At 37.0% G+C, this 19,778-nt stretch overlaps 1 protein-coding gene across 8 annotated transcripts in view; it reads left to right on the top strand.

Moving 5' to 3' along the window:
• The window catches only part of wake (wide awake), a 292,797-nt gene that overhangs the window by 225,136 nt on the left and 47,883 nt on the right, over positions 1–19,778 (top strand). Inside the window, exon 1 of one of the 8 annotated variants that reach the window (XR_006881953.2) lies at positions 12,620–13,172. The exons of 6 other annotated variants lie outside the window; for them this stretch is intronic. The gene's annotated coding sequence lies outside the window, so the exon portion shown is untranslated. Of the gene's footprint in view, positions 1–12,619; positions 13,173–19,778 lie in introns of those variants that run through there. One more of the 8 variants, XM_046615326.2, reaches the window with a different exon arrangement.

Genomic DNA, 19,778 nt, shown 5'->3' with positions numbered 1-19,778 from the left:
AATCTCTAAATAACAATGGTTTGGTAAACAGTGAAAAAAAGTATGTTTGTTCAATTTATCAAATTTGAGATCATTGGTGTTGAGAGTAACACGTTTCGAACATCATTTTACACTTTTGCTATGAATCGATAGATCCGTACTTTTGGTATAATGAAAAATAATAATAAAAATGATGAAGATGATAATGACGACAATGACGATATGAATATTATACGATGAAGAGTAATTGAAAATCTGTATTGTATGTATTCAGCAAAATGCTGGCTGAAAGATTCATGGAACTTGAATTACACGGAGTGGCTCCACCTATAAGTTCGCGTCACGCGATTTTTCGCTTGAGCTTATGTTTTTCAACGCATTCAATATTTACTTTCATCCGCAAAATATACCGGGACAATTTCTTGAAACTTGAAAATCAACTGCGCATGCGCGAGTTTTATCAGCTGTTCGTGCAGGCTGGCCATCCCGAGTTTCAACTGTCAAACTGTTTCTGGCGGCAATGTAGTTGATATGAATTTTCAAGGTTAGAATCTTAAATAATTGAGGTAGTGACTCGGAACAGATTTGGGAAGCATTTTATTGGGTCGGACAATTGATTCTTCAAAGAACGGTCGGAATTTAATGCTTATGCTCTTTGAAAATTCAAACGTACACGTACGTTTTGTGTACGTTGGCCCCTTGCATCGCAGACAAAAATATCGCTGCGGAAAGATTTTGCCGTCCAATGAGATTTAATTGTTTCGCGCATGCACAGTTCATTTTCAAGTTTCAAGAGATTGTCCCGGTATGTATGCGATAGTTGTAAAATTACCAACTTGAAATATCTGTAATTTTGCCGGCAAATGACCTTGACAATCATATAATTAAACCTCAATCTTTTTTTAAAGAAATGTGTCATCCAAATCCGGTCTAAAAGGATGAAAATCGGTCCTTGTTAGCCCCTCGATATGTTGTTGTTTCATTCCGCCAGCGATTTCGTGACATTAATTTTTAGTCTAGAAGTGCTACTCACCAAGCAGCGACTCCGAGTATTATATTTACCTGTGCCTGAGAATTTTCATCTCCTAAAATTCCGGAAAAACAAGGTTACACCGATGCCGGTCTGCATGAAACAATGTTAAAATTTGCTTCTCACTTGCCTGACCACGATAGAAGCACGGCGGTGTGACACGTCACTTCGTCTCTTGATAATCCGGGTCACGATGAGCGATTTCCATAATTCGGTATGAATATATGCAAAGTCGCAAATAGGACAATACAGCAATGTCAGACTATATGAGCGCTCGCACACTTATAGGTTTACGTGTATTAGACTGTATCAAAAAAATCGACTATTTTTTTTTTCAAAATTCAAGTCGAAAATATTGTTCGAAATGACGAAACAAGATGCTGTCCAAGTTTTAACTGTTAATATTAATATTTAGAGATGCTTTATCGCAATTTTTTAATTCCCATTAAAATAACATAGGAAATTTTTGTTTACATTTTGAAATTTTATGAACCGTCAACGCATTAGTGTACTGACACGACCAGAACCTGATTTTGTCGGGAAATGAACGCTCTACAAAAAAGGTCTATTATTTTATGATAAATCTACTCTTTCAAAAGTTATTTAATATCAAAGGACCTTATGTGTCATAGATGTAATAAATGTATTTAAAAAACAGTTCAAGTAACAAGAGGCTAATAACATTACATATTCTTCTTGATTGAAAATATCATGCATCTTTCTGAGCTTATGTTTGGCCGTAATTTATTCGTAAATTCATATTCTCCCTCCTTATTCAGTAGATTTTCCCAATTTTCTCCATTGCTTTAGAAGACGGTCGGAATGTTTTCGAGTAGAGGGTACCTATAAGTAATTTGCCTTCTCTTCATTATACACTTGAATTTTCCACTTGAATAATAAATGGCTCCTTCAGCATTGTTCCGACATTATTTAGCACACGGAAGTGAACACCGAGATTAATGGCGGTCTAAGCATATCGGGGGCGGATCTCAAAACGAACCGTGGCAGCATACCTTCTGTCATTTTGACGCACACCTTACACATAACTGGTTAACGAGCCGTTACGGTTCCTCAAGTGAGAATTTGCGAAGTAGCAATCCGAAAGTGCAGCCAGTAAAAGGTTAAATTAGAGTTCGCTTTCACCCTTCAAGATGCTTTGCTCTTCTCAGTTGCCAGAGATGTGAATAATTCGGTACAAGGGCCAAAGGTCTTTACAGGGTAGCAGAGATGAAATTGAACCCGGCGAACTCCGCACTCAAAGTAGGTATGTACAGGGTGTACGATCCACTCACAGTCTGTATTATCATTCATCAATGGTTACCACGAAGAAAATTATTTCCGTTCTACGCAAACTTAAGAATTAATGGGGCCCACCGTCTGAATCAAGTTACGAAAAAAGAGAAATAATTTGAAAAATCGCCAGTAATATTATTTGCTCCAATGCTAGTAAACACTAGAGTCACCATGTTTTGTAGGGACTTTAGTTAACCCTAATGAAACAACATTTCTAATATAAAAAATAAGTCGATTCATCCTTACCTACCATCGCTCCATTTCTGTGACGTTTCTCACGTATTGTCATATAACGATAAAATTTAGCTGATTTACTTCGATCGTGGTCGGTTACCTTGGTTTTGAACAATTTTTTTGATTCATCTGAAATTCAACAGATCGTATTAGAATTCAGAATTTGAGGCTTTTCATGGTCACACAGCCATCGACTTTCTTGAAATTTGATCAAATTGAAGAGATGGAAATCGTTTTCCGAATTTATTTCTTACAATTAGAGTTCAAACTGGTGCGTCTCATACCCAGAATGAATTCATGATGGGCTGAGATTTCGTTTTGAGAAGCCGAATTTCTTATTCCAGTTTGATTTAAACTTGATTTTATATATTCACCTTCATATCATGATTAGGAACTCCTGAGTTCTGCATTGATTACAAATGATGATGTCAACGCCTCTTCTTTTACGATAATTGGGAAGCAAAAAAATACATATAACTCCCAAATGGAATTCCACGCGATAGTGAAATTCATGCATGTTCTGAAATGACGAAACATGTACGTGCTATAACAGTTGAATGAAATACATGCAGGTGACAAAGATGTAAGTGGATCTCCAGAAGAGAACATTCTTTGATTGAAGTATCAAACTTTTATTTACTGCAAGTACATTTTCTTAAAAACTTGTAACTTTGACTTATCAGAAAAATCGAGGAACTAGACCCTCGTGGATTTTGATCAAACTTTGTGAGATTGAAGAGAAGGCTGGAGGAAACTTTTCCAACGTCCAATACAAAACAAACGGTCAAAAGTTCACGAGTTATAGCACCCTAGTTGAAATTTTCGTTGCGTATAGGATGGTATAGTCAATCCTTACCGACCAAGATGTCACTTATTTTGATTATTATCGGAATCTGTGCCTCACTGGCATAAATATGCCACAGATAGCACAATTTTATATGCAATATCTGCAGCCTAGATTCAAATGTACAAAACCTCTTTTGTTTCATGCGACAATGATGACAAAACACATATTCCTACAATTAGTGGTAATTCAATCACAGCAATACATCATCTGTCATTATCTTTCCAAGCAATAAAGAATTTTTTGGACATGTATGTTCGGAATTCCATGTAGAATTGCGCTTGCTGCGACGTTATCGGGTGAACGACACCGAGTCTTCGATACTTGGCAAAATGAATGATATTTCACTCAGTCAGTAAAAATGCATCCTCTAGTAGCATATCCTTAAGAGGAAGTTCCAGTTGATTCTGACAAAAAAAATTAATATATCTCCAAAACGATGCGTCGTACTAGATTGTTCCTCTGAGATTCGATGATTTATGAGTATTAGGATCTAACGAAGCCATGAAAATCATCGAAATCTAGAAAAAATAACTTTTTCGTGTGTACGTATCACTTATATTGACTAGTCTCCAAGCCTACGTATCACTGGCGCAATTCGGGCAATGACAGCCGCATTCTGTACTCAATGCCGAACATAAATATGCAAAAATAATTGAGTCTCGCGCAATAATGCACCGTAAAAAAAGAATCTGCAATTTTTGATAAGTGACGCAGGATCTTACAGAATTGCCGAGTCTCGGAGGCTGGCATGACAGTTTTACCGATGGATCTTGTATATTTGTTGACACGCGCTCTATCGGTCGATTGTCGGAACCAAAACTGTCACCCAGCCACCGAAACTCAATTCTATGAGAACGTGCGTCAAGATCAGAGTCAAAATCGACTGGGACTTCCTCTTATTATATTATATTACAAGAGAGCGCGACACGATCGCTCGCCTCGGTCGATAATAATGTAACCGGTAATGCCGTCCGTATTACCAATTGTACGGTCAGGGCCAGCCCCCTAACACTCACCACTGCTCGTGTACTACAAAATTTTACGCGTCTTGTCCCCGTTTTTTAGTTCCTCTACGTGGCGCTAGTAGACTTCTGACACGCTCGCTGCTCTCGCTGACCGCGCGCAAGCTCGTCAGGTAACTACTAGCGCCACTAGTGGTGGAAATTGGCGGCAGAATCGAGGGACATTTTCCGAACCGCTTTTAGCAGCGTGTGTCAGGATCGTATTTGTACGATAATTTCACCTCCTGTACGGACTATTGTTGAGTTGCTCTACCGTACGCTAACACCCGTATTCATAGTCCTTCCTTGAGGAACAAGGATTCCTTGTTCATGGAACGTGAAATGAGAACAAAGAATCCTTGTTCCTCAAGGAAGGACTATGAATACGGGTGTTAGTGTACGATCCTGGAAACATTCTAGAAATTTTTATCATTTTTTGACTAGCCTCTGATATTGCAAAAGAATTGAGTATCGAAGTATAAAGAAACTGTCCCCATAATTTTTATTCCGGGTTATGTGTTTTTAATTATAGATGTGATAAACAAAGAAAATAATGTTTCCTCCAGGTCTTCAGCAACTGCTTCGTGTTATTGAAAAATTCAAAATCTTTAGCGTTAATTTGAAATATTCTTGAACGTAAAAATTTCAATAATATGGTTAAAACCTGTCTGGTCCTTGAGAACAGAACTAAAATCGTGGTTATTATACGAACATAAAATACAAAGAACAAAAATGTACTCCGCGAAATCGTTGTATGGTCCTGAAATTCCAAGTACAGTCCATTTTCACTTTGAGTACCACCTGTTGCCACCAGAGGGTTGACAACGCTCTGAATGCGGCATACGATTAAATTTCGTAAACAATCTGTCAGCTGTGCGACATGCGATGCAAACGAACGGACGGAAAAAACATCACAGCCAGAGTTGAAAAAATTGCATGTGTAAGAAATAAGTCGCTGAACGTCATTGACGTCGATTTTTTATCTGCACTTATCTTGCGGCGCTAAAATTGGACCAAGCATGGCTCCGCTTTCTTGAACAATGATGCTTTCACTTTTAGGGTTATAAGAGCATAGTTGTTGAAATAGTCGGGATAATGAATAAGGAAGTATTTGAACGTGCTCTAAAACAAACATGTCAAAAATGTACAAGCTATATTTTACACGAAAAAAGAGTTACCTGTCAGATACTCGTCAAAAAATTACTCTACTAACGAGTCGGACCACATGGCGATTATTTTGACCTTGGTGTGAGAAAATTTGTATGACGTAGAACAGCATGCTACATGGGACACATTTCCATTCCATCAGTCGCGAAATAATATGCAATGCGACAGCAATACGAGGTAAGATTACAGTGTAGCAAAATGCGAATTATTATTAGTTCTCATACGAATGACTTGAACGAAAACTATGCTAACACGTAATAGAATAAAAACTGCAGAGCCTTCTGCGGTAACACCGCTGTTTTCCAGGCTATTCAAAAAGTAGTTTTATCACATCAAACTAACCTTGATGCTTAATTATGAATATATTCAGAGAGCGGTGATGAAAATATTCTAATTCGGAACCGTGACTGTGAAAAATTTGACAGCTTCCTCGCACTGTAGTTTTGATGAAGTGTTTAACTTGATCTATTGCTTCAGTTTAAAAAAACATGTTAAATTTACAGAATATGACCACTCTGGTATGATATTGATGATAACGTAATCAGTTATGTATATCATATGGCAAACGTATTTCACTACCTGAGTGTCATTTGGCGTAATTGTGAAATCTAACTCGGCGACGAAAGTGCTACTTGGAAGACAGTATCTAATGTAGCCGAGAAATCGTACAATCGTATGTAATGTTCTCCATCGGCTTTGAGATAGACACGCACCTCGACCTTGCTCACCGATTGGCAAGCAAGTATCACATTTAGCTCTGTTATTCCTTCGATTTCTGTTTATTCATTCATCATTATATGGGTTGGAAAGTTTTGTGCTACATAATGCAAGCTATGAGGTTTAATAATAAGAAAAAAAAATAGACTTGAACACTGTTCATGGTTTCATATATTCACAAGCATGTATAACATGTATAGTGCTCTGTTTTACGTAATCTGTTATTTTGTCTATCTAGAACATTAAAACATCCTTCCTATATTTTAATCAATAAAAGCTTTGAGTGAATCAGAATTGTGTGACATGCGCATGGACGGCTAGCTTTTCAAATACGAACCACTAAACATAGGACCAAACACCAGCATCGAGGGGCCATTTACTTAAGGAATCAGTCGAAAATCACTGAATATCACTGGAATTCGAGCTATACTTTAATACTGAAAATCACTTGGAAATGAGCAATATGCCAAGCAGTTTCAAACGTTTAAGAACCACTTGGGGATTAGTAGGAATTTAAACAATTTCCTAATATTGGAAATCTACAGGAAATCACTTGTGAAACATTGATGATTTCAAAATGTGTAGCTCCTTCGACTGTAATCTCCGAATCTGTCCACAGATTTCTTCGTACAACTTTATGGTGCATCAAAAGTAGTTTTATAATATCGCTATAGGAAGATTTGAAATTTTTACACATTCAGAATTTCAAGTCGAGTTTTTCGGCATAATTATAATGATTACAATGTAAAAGCAAAGTTTCACGCGAGTTGACTTTCATATAATTAAATATTGGTCACTTTGCAGTAAAAGTTCACAAGATACAACATAATTCTTACAAGTTTAGTCTTGATGTTGTGGAGCTCTCAACGATCAAGTCTTGTACTGTTCGTTTACTAACCAAATTTTTTAGTTCACAGTGCCTAATTCAGAAACGAGATTTACCTGGAGTTCTGATAGATAAACTTTAATCAAAAACTCAATTCTGTGTTGATATCGAGATTCCACGATAAATATTTGAATAATTACAGAAACTTAGTTAGCTTGAAACTTTGTAAATAAGCTTGATTGATCAAAACTTCAAGTATATGAAGCAAGATACGTAGCACTGACTGTTCAGTGTGTAGATCATAGTCAGGTGGATAAGGTAAATAATACACTGAAATAAATCACTTTCTTAGAGATAATAAATATCACAATAAAATATAATACCTATTCGCTTATCGCTTATAGATAGTGCTCCTAAAATCACTAAAAATCTCTGAGCATCACAATTTCAAGGTTATTATTTGAAAAGTACAGAACACACTACTATTGTTACTAAATAACTGTTTTTATTTATGAATATCCTTTAATATTTTCTATAACTATGTCTTCAGTAAAATCACAAAATACTAAGTGTTCAATTTGTGACCAATTCATGAAGCAAAGAGCAGGAACTGCTAAAGTTATTTCGACTTGAGAAGACTTGAATGAGTTTTCGCCGATTTTCACAGAAGAGATTTTTATTGGTGAAACCATATGTGGATTTTGTCGTATGTTAAAATATAAAAAAAGAAATATTGATCAAAAAAATTGTAATCAATGTCAAGGCGAACCATCGGAAAAACTTTTTGAGGAAGATTGAGAAAAATGTCAGTGTACTATTTATATAATAATAAGATGATAATTTGCAGTAATTCGGTCAGAACTTATTGGGAAATTCGGTTTTTCGGGAAGAGAAATGGTTTCTTATTTTTTTTAACTATCGCGTTAATTAAGAAATTGAGAGAAAATAATTTTTATGATCCACGAATTTATTAAGCTAAAAGTCGGTCCACGGTGTCTATGAAAGCTCTCAATCGCCTTCATAACATATTAAATTTTCAAACAAATCAGTCCACTCAATCCTGTAAAAAAAATTATTTTCCATTTTTTAGTCATTTTTATTTTTCTCAAAAACTGATTGAAACTACCGGACGAAAATATTGCAATTTTCTGCGTTAAAAATTGTTGAAATCATCGTATTATAACTTGTACTTTCGTCAGGAAATCGATGCGATTTATATATAAAACGTACATTAGATGTTTTACTGAAGTTTTTTATGCTATTCTGTGAATTATCGAAAAATTTTGCAGTATCTAGGTATATGAAAATACATAAATCGTTGAAAAATGTTGAATATGACACTGATCTTTAGAAAATTCACCGAAACAGCTATATTCTAAGATATTTTTCTTAAATTTTGAAACTTAAATTATTATGTTAATGACGTAAGGTGCTACAATTAATAATATACTCGTACTCCATACGTTTTGTGCGCAAGAAATAAACTTGGTAATTTATCAGTTGTTTTGGACTTCGTTAGCCGCGATTGGATATTTTCCATGCAAGTATTGTATTAGAAACTTGTCCTGTTCATTATCAAGCGCATACAATGACTGTTTGTGTATTATAATATTCGAGATTTTGAGACTACATCTGATTAACGCAGCTACCGTAATTTTTTATTCTCTTTTTGAGTTTTACTTTGGACATTTTCATCAAGCTGCTCTCTGTAACGATGGATATAGGTAACTAGCTGAATTTAGCTGTTAGATGCCAATACATAAAAGAACACACCTCTTAATTCCATCTTCAATATTCTTTCTACGCTACACCGGCTCCGATGCGAGTAAATAAGTTTGCGTTGCAAATTGGAATAGAAATGAGGTCTCTCCGCGAGATATATATACATATATAAATAAATTGTACGTACAATAACACAGCTTGGCCGCACCGTGTGAACTGGGATTCAAGTTTTCACTACGATACTTTCTTCGCTAATTGAAACGAGGTAAAAAATTATAAAACAACAAGAACGGAAATGGAAAGAAATCTTAAGTTCATGTCCGTCGCGGATGTGATCAGCTGACAATGAGAGATTTCATGATGTGTGGTTTTTCCTCGTAGTCGAGGAAGATTCGAAATATATAAGACTCGCGTCTCGCAAACACCGTAAATAGTACTGAATACGAAATAAGGACGAACTACACCCATCTGTTCACCAGAAGAATACTATTTTTTAGCAATTATCTTAACATGCGGACAAACATATCGCAAATACCTTGCTTGACGCAATTCGGTCAAGGCTACGCTCCATTAAAATTAATGTAATGAATGTTTTCTTAAATTTTTTACCTATTTGTTAATCAAACGAAATCACCACTGATCGAAAGTACGAAGCATAAGGAACACGCTAAGGTTGGTTGCCGAAACTATTACTCCAAGTCTGTTACTCCCAAAATGTTTCTCGGCAGTAGTGTTGTCCTTTTCGAACACACGGAGAAAAGAGCCGGCGCACTCTCTTTTACCTGGTACCTGCGTCACTAGCATTAGCTACGCTGCGTCCTTCTCTATCGCACTCAATATTACGCGCCGCGCTTCTCTCTCGCGCACTGTTTCAAATCTAGGCAACCCGTAGTCTTGACTGGTTTTACCCAGGCAACCTTATACCATCGTATTCGTAATAGAATTCTCTGTATTTCGATATAAATTTGAATGAGTAAAGAGATGGGTGTAGGTGTTCATCTGGTAAACAGATGGGTCTAGGTCGTCCTTATCCCGTATCCTGCACTAAAACCACTGTGAGAATTTAAAACGAAAAGTTGTCTGTTATTCCTTTCTGGCCAGTTGAGGCATTCTCCGCGCGTTTAAAGCCTCGGCACTGCAGACAGGGTCAGTAGCTCTCTATGCCTGAAGACGCTTCGTTGTTACCTGCAAGAAAACGACCTTCCTATGCCGCACCGAGTCTACCAGCACCAAATTACCGGAAACCAATCTTTCTGAAATCTATCACTATTCCGCACATAGCTATGGATGTGGTGGTGGCTGCACGCGATGCTTGCGGTTCTCAAGCACGAGCCTGCCGGTAAAAACCTGTCTGGAATGACTGGTCGAATTCAGAAAATATTCCCAACCAGAAAACTGAGCGCAGCTAACAATAGTGCAGATGGCTAAACTCGAACCATTTCGCCCCAAATTTATCTACTAACTCCATTGCCGACCGAATTGTTTTCGTCTTATACGTATTTATGGGCATTTCAGTATTCCCAGATGATGGATTTTCCTGGGTTCTAGAAGTGATAAATTGTCGAATGATTTATCATAGCACTATTGTCATGCAATATTTAAGCTAGGCACCTATTCACTTTGAAATTGTTCTCACTTGTAAGGTGAAACGGTGATACACGTGATAGAGCTCAATATTTTTGGATTGGTCAGTAGGGATGACATGACCACATCATTAGTTTTCAGCTATTTCAAAGTTGAGTACTCGATGATAATCATTTTTAGGGTGTCAAAATGGTTTTCAAACATGTATGAACTTCTTTAGCTAATCCCTGTGAAGTATTCCATAGTTGCCACTTGAAACTTTTGATTCTATCAATGTGTTATTTATACCTACGTCAGATTTCAGCGATCATACCTTATCCTGTGGACGATTTTTGTCAGTCCAGAAAACAGACTAATAAATGAGGTCATTATTTTGTTTGTTTCGTCTTTCAATGGCCGACGTTATGTCGCGTGGAAAATGGATGTAAAAATATTACATTCCCCAAAAACATTGGGCTCAATCCTCTCTATCACTGATTCACTCTGACAGGTGGGGAAAATTTCCGAATAAGGCCCCGGCAAAAGTGAATTACGATTCACATTCACAGGCCCAGTATACTCGATCAATTCACCTGAAAGCGGTGCTTGTATACTAGAGTAAATCACCACGATTCCAATTTTCCCGTTTACTCTAATTTATCGAAGCAAAGAAATAGAATATCCTTTTAGCGTTCAATAATTCAAATGTGTAGTATACAATACATTGATCAGAATCTGCCAACGGTTATTTTCTGCCTACCTTAATCCACAGAGCAACCAGGTTTTGTCAATTTTGACGAATTTATACAGCATGCGCTATTCCGTTAGTTGTAAATTTTTAAATACCACAAACGAAACTTATTTTACTGCTCCGTTTATGCGATATTCGAAAGTGGCTTCAAGGCTACAGTCAATTGAAAAACAAGATGTGGATTAAATAAAACATTTTTTACCTGAACGGAAGTTCTTTGCAGTGATTTATTTTGACTCGTCCGTACAAAATCATCTTCCAATTTTGTCGCTAATATAAATATGTGGCCTAATTCCCATCCCAGCTAAGTTAGATGTGTAAAATTTTTGAAGGATTAATTTTTATCACTCTAATTACACCTTTAAATATCCCTGGTTTTCTTCCAGCTCAGATTCCCACGAGAATCTTGCTTAAACTGCGGTTTATTACTCGTAAGAATCACATAATAAATAGCAACGTTTAACGCGAATTAAAGTAGGTACATTAGACGCTCCGAAGTACCTACAAATTCTACTTTCATCAGGACATTTTGACAAACCTTTACAATTTTTCAGATGTCTCTTAATATTTTTCGATCAACGTTAGTTTTTTGCAAGCCTTACGTCATAAAACCGTGAGTTATTTATCATTACATACTGAAACCGGTTTGTGAAAGAGAATAAAAATCGTTTCTTACGAAAAATAAAAAAACTTCCTCAGAAAAATTATTGCTGATTTTTTTTAAATTTACCGTAATTTAATAACATTTGTCATTCGATTGATTTCTTGTCGACACATTATCCTACTCTGTAACAGTAACGAGCAGGATGTGGGTACTGCTATTTATATATAAACCGCAGTATTCCTTAACCATAATCGGAGTTCAGATAACCGTTGTAGGCAAGTGATTACAAAACTTTTTTCAGCCTGTCTCTGGAAACCCTTATTATGAACAAAAGAAGCCCAAAAACACTATCAGCGTATCAAAAGCATTACAGTTTGAAGTATTTCGAATTTTCCAATTGCAAAATCTTATCCCAAATTGCCGATATCATGTCATTACCTCGCGCTTCTCAAATTTCATTCGTGTTCACCATTGTTGGCGCAAACAGCACTACTGAATATTTTTCCACAGTTTTCCCAACTTCTGACAGAGATGGTACAACGGTACGGCTCGTTGGAAATGCACCGCCGAATCTTCTTCCGGTTAGGTGGGTAAAAACGAGAGCCGAGTTGGCACGTGACGGTGGCACACGGCATTCCGTGAAAATGTAATTCTTGAAGCGAGAAGCTTGTTCGGCGTTGAGCAACGGGGACGAGCCATCCGCGGGTAGAGGGAGATGATGATATGGTAATCGGTCACAATGACTCTCGGAGTGACGTCGCACAGGGTATGGAACGGGGTCCCCGGGTCTCCTCGGTTTGGGTAGGGATAGGAAACGGGCAGCTGTTCGGCCCATGTGCTAACCCAAGGCACACAATCCCGCGTCGCCCGAGTCGGACGCCGTTGATAGTTGGCTGCTAGAGTTGGCGCACGCGGAGCGTCAAACAAGTTCGGTCCGGTCATCGCGATCCGAAAGTGCCGGCGGCGTTGCGTGTCAGACGCGTTGATACAACGGAAAAATTGCGCGTTATACGCGAGCGGAGAAATTTCCTATCGCTCGGCTTGCGCTTTCGAGAGCCAATCGGAAGGCACGACAGCAGCGAGCGCATCGGGAAAGCTGTGGAATTTGGTATGTCGCGCGGCTAACGTTTTTTCACGGCTACGTCATGCCTACGCTTGGATTCGACCGAACAGCCGGGCTGCTCTGTAACGGCTTTTGCTTTAGGGAGATAAGGACGCTATGATATGGATGTCGGATCCTGTCACGCATCGAACCTTCGAATCGGCGGCGCTGCTGCGCTTTGACGTGTGAACGAAGTGACGAACCGAAACAAAAACAATGCGAGTGCGAACAGGTGCGAAGGTGTTGTGACTTGTGGGTGTTATTTCATCGTTCGAGCGAATAAATTATCAGGCTCTTGTACAGCGAACAGAGCGAGTAATGAGGGAAGGATATGAGGTAAATAAGAAACGGCGAATTTCGAGTCTAACCAAATGTGGTGAAATAGGTAATTTGGGAGAGGATTCTTCTCGTTCTCTTTTTCTTCCTCATCCCGCTGCTAACCTCGCGGGGTTTCACCGGGCTCGGAATGAAGAGAGGAAAACAGGTCCTCGCATCATGTGAATCAAATGCGACTGACTAATTTCGAAATTTCTTTTTACCTACGAAGGGAGGGAAACAATCGCGTAATTTTATTTACGTGCCTTTATCAACGGATGAGAATGTATTACGAACAATCAATGCCGGTAGAAAAGTGATTTTGCCCCGACAGAGCTCTGAATTACATGGTACAAGTTCTCATAAGATCCTACTTGCAAGAGCAGTGATCAAAGATTTTTCACGTTGAGGTTAGTAACGTTATCGTAACGATTCATTTCGGGGAAACGCCGTTAAATCTCGATTTTGAAATTATTTAACATTCAGTCAACCGTAATAAAACAAAATATTTCGAAATCATGGACCCTTCAAAGTCATTGTAAACATAAGAAAATAGTCGTTTTTTTCTAATGTCTTGTCACGATAACATTACCAACTTCAAATATTTTTTTTCTGCGCAGTCTAGAAATATGGATAACCATCCGAACGAAAGAACAATAACAAAAATTCACAAGGTCTAGTATTCTAGAACAAAAGTATAGTTTTTAAAACCTTAAGATTGGTGTTTCAGGCAATATTAAGCTACTTGAATACCTGTTTCAGACGAGGCTGAAGTTAGTAACGTTAACGTAACAAAACATCAAGGAAAATATCGTTGCTGTGCAATATTTGAATGACTATCAAGGAGTTGGCTTTTAAAAATATGAGCATGTTTTTTTTATTATGGTTTATCAAATTTCAGACGATCCTAAAAGTGTAAAGTAACGATTTTTTCTAAATCTGCATTGTTACTGTAACGTTACTAACTTTACCCTCATTGTTTTAAGGAGATGGAAAAATTCCACAAGAATACTGAAATCTTGTGGATCGGTTTACAGAAGGTATCAATAAAAATATAACAAGAGCGATACGATACGATAAATGTACGTAACCACAAGCCTTGGCAGTAAGTCAAAGGAAACCTAATGTTTACTATAACCGCAGCTATCTGCACTCATGGACGTTACGACCTGCGTCATTACATTCGTTCGGAAATCACAGAGGGAAATTCCATTTTGTTATATGCATGGTTGCAAAGAAAAGCATGCTGAAGTTCCCATAACGATTCGTGTTGAGAGAAAACTGTTATTTTGCGACTTTAGAATTGTCTGAAATTTAACAATCCGTAATAAGATAAGACACACTCGTATTTCGAAATCTAAATTGCTTTCAAGGTGTTGGAAACTTGAAAATAGTGAAATTCTTACCAATATTTTGTTACGATAACGTTAACAATGTCAACCTCGTCAAAGACATTGTACTGAAATAAGTATCAATGTAGATACGCTTAAGTCGAGGTTTAAGTACTGTTCTAGCAACAAAAAAAATGGGGCTCGAGTAACTATTTAATGTGAGATTAGGTATATAGTCATCAGTGCTACGTGTTTCGGTTATTGCAATATTTATAAAAAGCAAATGTAGTTAAAGTGACCATAATCAAAACGAACAGCAATACATAGTATCTCATGGTTACAGCTACAAGACTCACAAACATTTTTCGGTAATAGTTAAAATTAAAATAGTCGAAGACTGTACAGTAACTACAGCTAAAAAATTGTCGGTCGGCTCACTACTTAAAATAATCGGTTCTACGACAGGACAAAAAAAAAAATTGTGCACTTTTGTTACGTAAACCATCGCGTACACCATAAAAGCCATGTCTTGTTCTATTAAAGATATCTACTTTGCCTCCTTGATGTACAATCTACTATCAGTTGTGAAGCTAATTGAACACTATGTGTCGATTTTTAAGTGATGAATATTGCAAAATATGCTTTTATTGATTGCTAACTAAAAATGTTATTTCTAACGGGTTTGGTATTTTTCATTCTTTTCATGAATTAAATAATTCGTTGGCGAGATGTAAATTCCCAAAATTCAATGCTTCGGTATAGGACCCTTACTCGAGACAATGTATTGCAAGAAATTTCCACCTGAATCGAGCTGGGTGATAAAGTAACCAAAGGTTAGTAGAACCTTTGAATTTTCCCCCACGTTTGTTGGTAACATAATTTATCGCAGCGCACTCTCGAGATAGAAAAGCAAACAAGTTTCCATTGTTTGTTATCATTATAATCAATGCTGCCACTCTTACTAGTCAATTTCCTTTTCAACATTTACTTTTGTTGCTATGGCAAAGGAATGTCATTAGTTCTCAAATAAAAAAGTGGAGGGGGAAACTTTTGTCACTCCGCTGCGCGCAGGTATCAGGTGTAAAAGAGACATCGCGGCATTTCGCAGTTTTCGGCACGCTTCTTTGGAGTCGCTCCATTGTCGTTCCAAAATGTCGAACAATGTGGCGAAGCGGTGACGGCGAATTTGCACAACTAGAACAGGTTACGAGTCTGAAAAGCAGGAGGAAATGAAACGCCAGTAGACGTTTCCGGCTTTGGTTAACTCCGTGACATACAAATCAAGTTCCCTGACTATATCGACATTTTTTCCCTCGATCTCGTTACGCCCCGAGTCGTCCGCAATCAACGGGAATTCGATTACTCGGCTTTCGGATACGTTCGTCAACAATGCCTCCGACCTACTAAGCGCCGTTCCAACCGTGTGATTCCGAAATTTAATTAACCAGATCCCAGCTGCATGTTCGTATCTTCGCTCGACACCCAACATGTGTAACTGTAATAATACGTATAATATGTGCTGTTGCAGATATCATTGTCATTGTTCGTCATATTCTGCATCTTATTGTTAGCGAAAGGCTGGAACCAGTCTCACGGTTCGACAGTTGAAAAGGAGAATTAAAAGGGGCTGAAACTGCAATTTTCTTTTCAATTTCTCAGTCAAAATCCAACGATTAATCATTTTTTTTATCTTTTTTCCCCCATAGATACGTTGTAAATGCATCATCAAGAACCAAGATTCTCGAAGTTTTACGTCTTAACAAAAATCAGGGAATTGTAAATGTAAAATAATAAAATTAATATTTTGCAACGTTGACTACATACTTGAGAAGAGACTTCCGTGAAATGTTGGTGAAAAATCGATATTTCAATGCGATTAAAAAAAGTTCAAAGAAACCTTCTACTACTTTTTAGGTTGACATTATATCTTTTGAAAAAAAATCTTCACCTTCGTACGACAAACATGTATGCGCAAGAAACCTTTTGAAGATGATTCCGCCCACCGGTGTCAAAACTTCCTTGCGTATACACTTGCGTTGCAGGAGGTTAAAAGTTTTTTCAATGCCTATGACATCCCCTTAAAAACCCCCCTAAAAACCATTTTACATTTGTGACATGGGTTTCTTTTATTAGCTAATTTAAAGTAATTTCGGAAAAATGTTTGGAAAATATGAGTGTTGCTTCAATATATAGTCTACTGAATTTTAGACAATTTTAAACTTACCAAAGGGTGGGCTAGAAAAATACGAAAGACCAAAAATTCAACGGGATGAAGTCCAAAATTAAATTGCTGATAGTTAAAAACATGGAAAGACCATAAATACGAAAAGTTGTCTAGTAGAAAAACAACCATTGAGAACGCAAATTCTATAAATAAATTTGTAGGGACATTTTTTTTTTTGTTAATGGACAAGATTACGAAGGGCAAAATAGTCAATTGCGAAAATACCGAACAATCAATAAGTCGACTTTTCAAATGTCAGACTCGTGCCTTTCTCGAAAATTCCCGAACCCGAATTTATCAATAACGACTGACCAAAGACACGAAAGGTCAAAATCTTGAAACCCACGAAGAAAGAATGGACAAAATACCGAAAGGTCGCAAGACGTCTGAAACACATTTATGATTTCCAACGTCACCATTTCCAGTTAATAGATGTCGTTATGCTTGTGAAGTGAGGCGAGGACGCGTTCGTGAATGTGGAACACCATTCAAAGTAATAATGTCCTGAATGAATTGAACGTACGGAAAAAGAGATATACTGTTTGAATACGTTGGCACAAAAAAAAAAAAAAAAAATGGTCTGTACATTTGACCAGACCCATCTAGAATTACGTATTTCTATGCGCTGAATCCAAATCCGAGGTCCGTTTGGCCCGTACATCCTCAAAATTTTGAGTAAATTGCAGAAAAGCGCTGAAAATCGCTAAAAATCGTAAACAGTTGCAGTTATGAAAATGAAAAAAATTTTCTTTAACCAGATCAAGTATGTTTCTTATGTATTACGATGCGATGAATCCAAATCTGAAGTTCATTGGATCCGTACACCTTCCAAATTTGAGTAAATTTCGAAAAAATAGCAAAAAGTTGTAAAAAATAGCCATGAAATAGCAGAAAATATCAAGTAATAGTATTGTTCTCACTCACAGCTATAAACTAAACATGATTACTTCCAAGTTATACTATAACATTTATAGATTGTAATTAAAATGTCAAAAAAAAAACGAGCTTCATTGATAGTACATTCTTCGCTTGCGTCGAACTCTTTTTTCTTCGAATGATCTATGCAGTGGGTTGCTCGATCTTTCGTGTTATATTTTCCCTCGTTATTTCTCTCTTTAGGGTCCAGCAAAAATTGGCCATCATGTTGACGTTCCACCTTCTTTGATACCAATTCTCCATTTCACGTATTTCTTCATGAAATGGTTTTCTTTGTTCTTCACTGAGGAAAGTAGTCGAGATGAGAGTGAAGGAAGCGCAACTGAGGATCTCATCCAAAACTATCTTCAAATTCACACAAATTCCGAGCTTATTTGAAGAGAAAAATTTCATCGAAAAAATGGACGATAGGGAGAAAGCCGCTTGGCAAAGTTTTATAAATGTTTCTCAGAATTTTTTGGGGAATAAAAAAAGTGAGAATTACCAGAATTTGATGTGAGAGTTATTGGAAAATTGTTTAAATTTGGGTTGCTAGATGAATCTTAAATTGCACTTCCTTCACTCTCATCTCGACTACTTTCCTCAAAACCTTGGAGACTACAGTGAAGAACAAGGAGAACGATTTCATCAAGACATAGGTGAAATGGAGTATCAGTATCAATGAAGGTGAAACGTCAACATGAAGGCCGAATTTTGCTGGACTCTAAAGAGAGAAATAACGAGAGAAAATATAACACGTTAAGAGGAACCCACTGCATAGATCATTCGAAGAAAAAAAGAGTTCGATATAAGCGAAGAATAGTGTAAAATCAATGAAGGTCGTTTGTTTTTTTAAATTTTAATTACAATCTACGAATGTCATAGTTTAATTTGGAAGTAATCATGTTTAGTTTATTGCTGTGCGTGAGAACAATACTATTTTTTGATATTATCTGCTATTTCATGGCTATTATTTACGATTTTTTGCTATTTTTAGCGTCTTTTCGAAATTAGTGAAATTTGGAAGATGTACGGATCCAACCAACTTCGGATTCGGTCTCAGCGCATCAAAATACATAAGAAACATACTTGATCTGGTTAAAGAAAATTCTTTCCATTCTCATAACTGCAATTTTTTATGATTTTTAACGATATTCAGCGCTTTTCTGCAATTTACTCAAAATTTTGAGGGTGTACGGGCCAAACGGACCTCAGATTTGGATTCAGCGCATCGAAATACATAATTCTAGATGGGTCTGGCCAAATGTACAAACCACTTTTTTATTTTTGTGTGCCAGTGACATTATTAAAAATATATTACTGATTCCTTTGCGTTATTTTTACTTTGACGACACGAACGATTGTCTAATACAATGACATAATCTTGATAAAACTACACTTCTCGCAAAAATTAAGGGAACAAAAAAATTTTCGAAATTTTTTGGTGATTAGTATCGAGTTGATGAATTTCACGAATTCCGTCTTTTCGTTTTCTTTCGGGATTCTGGTCCTGCATTTTCCGGATCGAGGTTTTGCTCCTTCTTAACTTTGATTTTCGGTGAATAATTTTGTTCGTTTTTTGGTTGTTCGAAGTATCTGCCGATCCCAATTTTTGATTTCGGAACTTTCATTTTTTTACATCTTCACGTTTTGTGCTTTGCTAATTCGGAATGCCAACTGTTCGGAATATACTTTTTCGTATAAAATAGCGTTCGGTCGAATAAACTTCCGTGAAAACAGTTATTATGCTGGGTGATTTATCGAAAATCCCAATTTCAGTACACTGATCATTCGATATTTCAAAATTCGTTTCCCGAAAATTTCGGGTCTTCGACTAGTTGACTTTTTGGTCTTTCGAGATTTTGACCCCCACCCATTCAGAAATAAGAATATTCCCTAAACGAAGATCGTTGTAATATACTAACGTTACAAACTTGAAATTCATACGATTTGGTCTTTTGAGAGTTCTGGTTTCCGCTACGTTGGCAAACAAATATAGACTTTCTTTATCACGAGTGGTTTGTCTTCCGACCATGAATGCTTCCGTTTATAAATTTATCTCAGGGCCAGGATCATATTTGTCGTATTCGTATACGAGAAAATAAATCAACGTTCTGACTTGCCATAGCTTTATCGTTTATACGAGCGTCTTTACGG

This window comes from Neodiprion pinetum, chromosome 3 (genome assembly GCF_021155775.2).
Source record: "Neodiprion pinetum isolate iyNeoPine1 chromosome 3, iyNeoPine1.2, whole genome shotgun sequence".
NCBI lineage: Eukaryota > Metazoa > Arthropoda > Insecta > Hymenoptera > Diprionidae > Neodiprion > Neodiprion pinetum.
This window is presented reverse-complemented; position numbering and strand designations above follow the sequence as displayed.